The following is a 6957-nucleotide window of genomic DNA, read 5'->3' as shown; positions in this document are numbered from 1 at the left end:
TATCATAACAATCCACAAGCTGTTATAAATAGTATTACATTGACATTTGATGCTACAGCTTGGTTGGCATTGACATTTGATGCCCTGTTGGGGTCTCGAATGGTCCCCGAATGTTAGGGGAATGTATGCCTATTGATTGGCCATCATTTGGAGCTGATTTATTGGCTTGAAATACTCAGTTTTACACAGTAAATCACTGCTTACACTGTAGGCTAAAGCTTATTTAGTCACTTTATGCTTTGCCTATTGGTCACGGGTGTTTCTTGGGTGTTTCATATGACAATTGGGATGATGAAAATGAAGGTTGGCAAATGCTTTGGATGGTTCCAGAATATATTTTTAGCCTTGTTTGAGCTTTGTATTGGTTGGAAATTACTTGACATTGGTCTACACTAGCATGCTTTGTGACAGAGGTTATACCTATGGTCTATGTATGACCCGTTGGTACATTGGTCTACATTGGTTGGAAATTACTTGACATTGGTCTACACTAACATGCTTTGTGACAGAGGTTATACCTATGGTCTATGTATGACCCGTTGGTACATGCTTGATGCTTATGTTACCTACACATGCTGGTTACATTGTTTGGACTTGAATACTACTAGAGATTCATTTGGGCTTGAATTTGGATATTCTGAAGCTTATTTTGGTCTTGCTTTGGCTCGTCAACGATTGATTGGGATTGTCTTCATGATATTGGATTCTATCATTGGATGCTTGACTGCTCATATGCTCTGGATGTCTTACTGATGTATGATCTTGGATACTCCATCTCACTGGTACTCTTACATGCTTTGTTTGAGATTATTTTCTTGACACTTATGGCTTTTGTGTTAGTGGGAGCTTCTTTGTATGCTTATCAGACATTGAGTAGCACGGCTTATGCATATTGAGCTTTTGGATCTTTGAGATCGGGATCTCCTCGTGGATGATGTATGGTTGATATACCTTGGTCCATGTAGATGTACTTGGGCTGATTCGGCTTTGTATTCTCACTAAGCAGACACCGACTTGTGTCACAGGTCTTGGCAATGGTATGTACATTTTTCCCTGTTGATTGGGGGGTGTATCGACTTTACTGATGGACTTTGTCTGACATGCTTGGGTGTTGGCTCATGTCAGTTTGACTATTACATGATTATTAATGCCCGCTTGATGTTGGTTTTGCATTGACAATCAGTGATTAACTTTGAATATTGGGTTTTGCCTATTGTCAACTCTCATTATAAACTGTTGTGATAAATTACAGCAAGCATATATCTCTAGACTGTAATGTATTTTTTATGCTGAATCATCCTAGTTTGATGTACTTTTGATTATACTTGGTGGGTAGCATCATTAAATACTCGTTTCTTTCCATTTTGCCTTGGTTTTCGTATTTTTTTGGTCATTTTCTACAGTTTACAGCAAGCAATTTTGAACTTCTGCACTGCTTCAACAGCTTGCAATATGCCATCTTCTTCCACTGACAGTGCTATCTTCAACATCATTAAGCTTGATGGTACAAATAATGCCTATTGGAAGAGCCAAGTTTGGCAGGTATTGGTACAGAAATAGCAGATAAAGCCACTAAGGTTGAGTGGGAAGTAGCCTGCAACTATGACTAATGACAAATGGATGGATCTTGATGAGTTATGCAAGTCCACCCTCATCCTGACTCTCACTAAACAGGTGCATTACAATGTGGTTGAGGAAGCACAGAGTGCTTGGCAGCTTTGGGATAAGATCAAGAACCTCTATGATAAGCAAAGTCCTATAAGTCAAATGTATTGACTGAAACAGCTTATGGATCTCCGCATGAAAGAGAATGTGACCATGTAAGCTCATCTGAGCTAGTTTCATGCTATTCTTAAGAACTTGGTTTCATAGGACATTGATTTCAAAGAGTATATCACTCCGTTTTTCTTGCTTGCAACTCTTAATGAGACTTGGGATGTATTTTGCACTGCCTTATGTGCTTTTGCCACTACTCTAAAGCTATCTGATGTTGAGAGCTCTCTTCTACAGCAAGAAGAGATAATCATAAGAATTTGGATACCTCTCATGTGTCTCATACTTTGACAGTTAGAGGCTGACATGATGGCGATGCAAAGAATGACAGTGGTAATGGCCATGGATAGGATTCGTAGAAATCTTGGTCCAAGTCGCATGGCCAGTCGCGCAGTAAGTCTCATGGGAAAAATGCAAATCTGACTTGTCATCATTGTGGGAAGAAAAGCCACATAAGGCCACAGTGTCATGAATTGTGCAATCAAAGGCGCAAAGACAAGGGGAAACAAAAAGTGCAGGAAAAGTCTTTTAATCGCAGCATAGTACTTGCTAAGTCAAGTGTTAAAATTGAAGAGATCAATGTTATGCAGCCTGAGGATAGTGATGGGGATTATATCCTTGTAGCAACTTCATCTAGTGCTTCACAGATGACAAAGACACACTTTATGTATGCACAGTGTTGGCTCTTGGACTCAGGTGCATCCTTTCACGTGACACCTTGCTGAGAGTGGTTTCATTCATACCGTTCTATTTCACGTTATGTGGACTTGGGTGATGACAGGTCTCTTGAGATTGTCGGCATTGGTGATGTTAGGTTGCAGTTTTCTTTTGGCAGTAGTTTTGTCAAGCACGATGTACGTCATGTACTTGCATTGACATGCAGTCTCATGTCCGCTGGACAGCTTGATGATGTAGGATGTCATGTATCTTTTGGAGACTCTACATGGAAGATTACTCGTGGCAGGCTTGTGCTTGCAAGAGGTGACAAGGCTAGCAGCCTCTACCCCTTAGTTGTTTTTGGATCTACAATTGATTATGCTTTGCCTGTGGGATCTTTACCTTATGTATCTCTTTGGCATGCCTGTTGGGGAACATGTCCATTAAGGGAATGAAAATGCTTTTTGGTTTGCAATAATACCACCCCTTGACTATTCTCATTTTGATTCTTATGATCATTGTCTTTATGGCAAGCTGACTAGGTCTATGCATAAGAAGTGTGGCATGTCACACATGAGTGAGCCCTTGTTGGCTTTGGTTCATTTTGATGTCTGTGGGCCCATGCTCTGTTAGTCTATGGGTGGTGTGAAGTATTTTACTTTCATAAATGATTTTTCACGTAAAGTATGGGCTTATCCCATAAAGTAGAAGTCCGATGTATTGGTAGTTTTTCAAAGATGGCTTGCTTTGGCAGAAAACCAATCTAGGCATAGGCTGAAATGCCTAAGGATAGATAATTGGGGTGAGTATGTCTCGTGTGCTTTTGAGAAGTTATGTGATGAGAGGGATATTAAGCGTTAGTTGAACGCGGCACCCTACACCCCTCCCTAGAATGGTAGGACTGAACAGATGAATAGGACCATCTAGGAGAGGGTTTGCAATATGCTTAGCCATGCAGGCCTAGCCCAACACTTTTGGGTTGAGGTAGTTACGATTTCCATGCATATCATTAATAGATCACCCTATAGTGCCATTGATTTCTAGGTTGCAGAGAGGAGGTATGGATAGGAAAGCCTCCCTCTTATGCAAATTTATGTGCCTTTGGATGTGAGGCATTTTTCTATGTGCCCAAGGACAAGCATAACAAGCTGGATCCTAAGAGTGTTAAAAGCATATTCCTTGGCCATAAATATGCAGGAGAGATGGGTTACCATCCATGGGATCCACAGGCATAGAAAGTCATCCGCAACCATGATGTAGTCTTCCATGAAGTCAAGATGCATAGGCACCCTGAGAAGATAATGGAGATATGATGGGTTATATTTCAAGAGGAGCCACAAGCTCCCGTACAGCCAGCTAAACATCCTACAATATCAACAAATACTCATGGCCAGGGATTTGGACAGAATGTTGGGCAGGCAACAGAACCTGTAGTGCGGCATTCTACTAGAGATACACCCCCTAATAGATTTCAACCCTCGATGCATTATGTCTTGGTTATAAATGTAAGAGAGCCTTTCACTTATGATGAGGCTATGCGCAACGGTGATAGTCACTCCTAAAAAATCTATGCACTCTAAGATAGACTGCTTACATAAGGATGAGACTTGGGATTTGGTTTCCTTACCTAGTGGCAAGAAGGATCTGACATGCAAATGGATGTACAAGTTGAAGAGTACCCCTAGATACCCCAAGCTGGCTTATAAGGCAAGACTTGTTGCTAAGGGTTTTAAACATGAGCATGGAGTTGACTTTGATGAAGTTTTTTCTCCTGTGGTTAAGATGACCACCTCCGCTTGGTTTTGGCCTTAGTCGCACAACTTGACTTGGACTTGTATCAGATGGATGCCAAGATGACATTTTTACGCAGGGATTTTCATGATGAGATTTACATGGAGCAGCTTAAGGGCTTTACAGAGCCTGGCAGGGAGCACCTAGTGTGCAGATTGAAGAAAAGTCTTTATGGCTTGAAGCAAGTACCTAGGGAATGGTACCATAAGTTCGATGCTTTTATGTAGTCACAGGGCTACAGCCATAGTGCTATGGATCCGTGCTTGTACACGAAGAAATCCCATGATGGATCTTTGCTTGTTTTGGTACTCTATGTGGATGACATGCTATTAGTAGGGAAAGCTTATGATATGAGCTAGATGCTCTTAAGGCTCAACTCAAGAAGATTTTTGAGATAAAGGATCTAGGATAGGCCTCTCACATACTCGATATGCACATTAGACATGGCAGGCATCAAGGACTCCTCTACTTGTCACACAAAGGGAGTACATTCATAAAGTCCTTGAGCACTTCTGCGTGTGCAATGTGAAGCCTATTGGCTATCCATTGCCTTCCTATGTGAAGGTATCACAAGTTGATTGTCCGCAGATAGATGAGTAGAGAGCCAAGATGGCTAAGATTTCCTATGCATCCGCAGTGGGTAGTCTTATGTATGCCATGATAGCCACTCATCCAGATATTGCCATTGTCGTTGGTGTTGTGGCACAGGCAACCAGGAAACAGGAGTCATGGGGTACACTGACTCTAATTATGTAGGACATGAAGATAGTAGGAAGTCCACTTCTGGCTATGTGTTCACTTATGCTAGATGTGTTGTCTCTTGGATGTCCAGGGTGCAGAAGTGTATAGCTATTTCCACCACTGAGGCCATATGGTTAGACCATTTGGTTCATGATCTTAGTATTGATGCTATCCCTACACTGCATTCAAATTCTATGAGTACTATTTAGTTAGCCAAGAATCTGATATTCCATGGGAAAACAAAACACATTGAGGTAAGGTATCACTTCATACCTGGGGTTGTTGAGGACAAGTCTATAGATAGCTGTGTAATGGCTAGGCTAATGATCCCCATCACCCTCCTACCATCCTTTTTTGTATCCCTCTTAGAGGATATGAGCGACGTCGGTTTCACTAGTTGCAACCATCCCTTCCTATCTATCACTCCTCTTAAAACTCAAATAGGCCAAAAGGGATACAACCAATGTAGACAATTTCTTAGAAAATCCACTAAGCCTCCAACCTCCCCGTCTCATGACTCTGGTGGACAAGGACTAGATCTTCATCTATTTATATATATTTTTAAAAATAAAGAAACAAGAAAACAAAAGAAAAGTAGAGAAAAGACCAAGAAAAGAAAAAAGGAAAGTGAACGAATAAGAGGTCACTAGAAGGAAATCATAGGGAAAGCAACCAAATGATCTCATTACATGTAGGTCACAGTCACTACACCTAGGGGTCCTCAAGTTAGGAACATCCAGTGGCTTTGATTGGCTAGCTCAGTCCCAAATGATCTCATTACATATAGGTCACAGTCACTGTACCTAGGGGTCCTCAAGTTAGGAACATCCAATGGCTTTGTTTGGCTGGCTCAATCCCTAGCCCCCTAGCTCAGTTTGATTCTCCACATCACGGTTACTAGGGAGTTCATCCTTGCCTATGGTTAGACATGTCTCTGCTAAGCCACACTCATCGCACCCCCTTAGATGAGAATTGCATCCTCAAGTATAGGACAACAAACAAGCCTACCTATGGTGACCCAACTCCCAATTTCACCATAGCAGAAGGACAATGCACCACATGGTAAGATAGACACACCCCCAGGCATTGCACCTTCTTTTTTTTACAGATAACTCCAAACAATGCAAGCCACCAACTTTGCACGCCCCATCATTATCGACTCACAAAATTGCTTATCAAATCAACGAAACTTCATCAACTTAAACCCACAAGTGCCATGGGACTGGCACTCATCTAGGAGGGGTTAATGTTATAAGACATGTCACGAACATGAACCATGCAGCCAAAAAGAAGTAGAGGAAGATCAAGGAAGCCCAAGTCAAAAAGTGAATGAAGAAGCTCATTTTGCCCATGCAGGAAAATTGGAGGAGAAGGCAAGCTCAGAAAAAATACAGGAGAGCATCGAATATTCTAGCAAGGCTCTCTCAAAGATGAAGGAGGTCCTCTCAAAGATAAAGGAGATCCTCTCAAAGATAAAGGAGGTCCTCTCAAGCATGAAGGAGGTCCTCTCAAGGATCAAGGAGGCTCTATCAAGGATCAAGGAGAACCTCCGAGGGCTCTCGCATGGAAAGTGTGGGGCACAATGAAATTCATTTTATAAGAGTACCAGACTCTCTCCTATGCAAGTTGTAAAGTCTAAACGGACATATGTGAAGGGATAATGCAACTAGAAGGGAATATGGAAAGAGGACCTTGGCAAGATACCCGGTCATGTAAAAAAGGGGATGGGTGCCCAATGGATTTAGAGCTTGTATATAAACCTAAAAAGTGAATGAGGAGGTCATTCTTTGGTGTGTGGCAAAAGTGGTCTCTTCTTCTTCTCTCCTTCTTGCTTGCTTATGTGTGCTTGAGAGAGGGAGTGAGGGAGTGAGTGTGTGAGGGTGAGGGATCTTGGAGAAGAAGCTCTCCATCATCTCCTCTCTTCTTCTTCTCCTCCTCCTCCTCCTTCTTCTTCTTCTTCTCTCACGTGCAACTATGGAGGATGGAGCTCAAAGA

Source organism: Lygodium microphyllum, chromosome 10 (assembly GCF_053477565.2).
Source record: "Lygodium microphyllum isolate KBCC chromosome 10, Lygodium_microphyllum_v1.1.10, whole genome shotgun sequence".
Classification (NCBI taxonomy): domain Eukaryota; kingdom Viridiplantae; phylum Streptophyta; class Polypodiopsida; order Schizaeales; family Lygodiaceae; genus Lygodium; species Lygodium microphyllum.
This window is presented reverse-complemented; position numbering follows the sequence as displayed.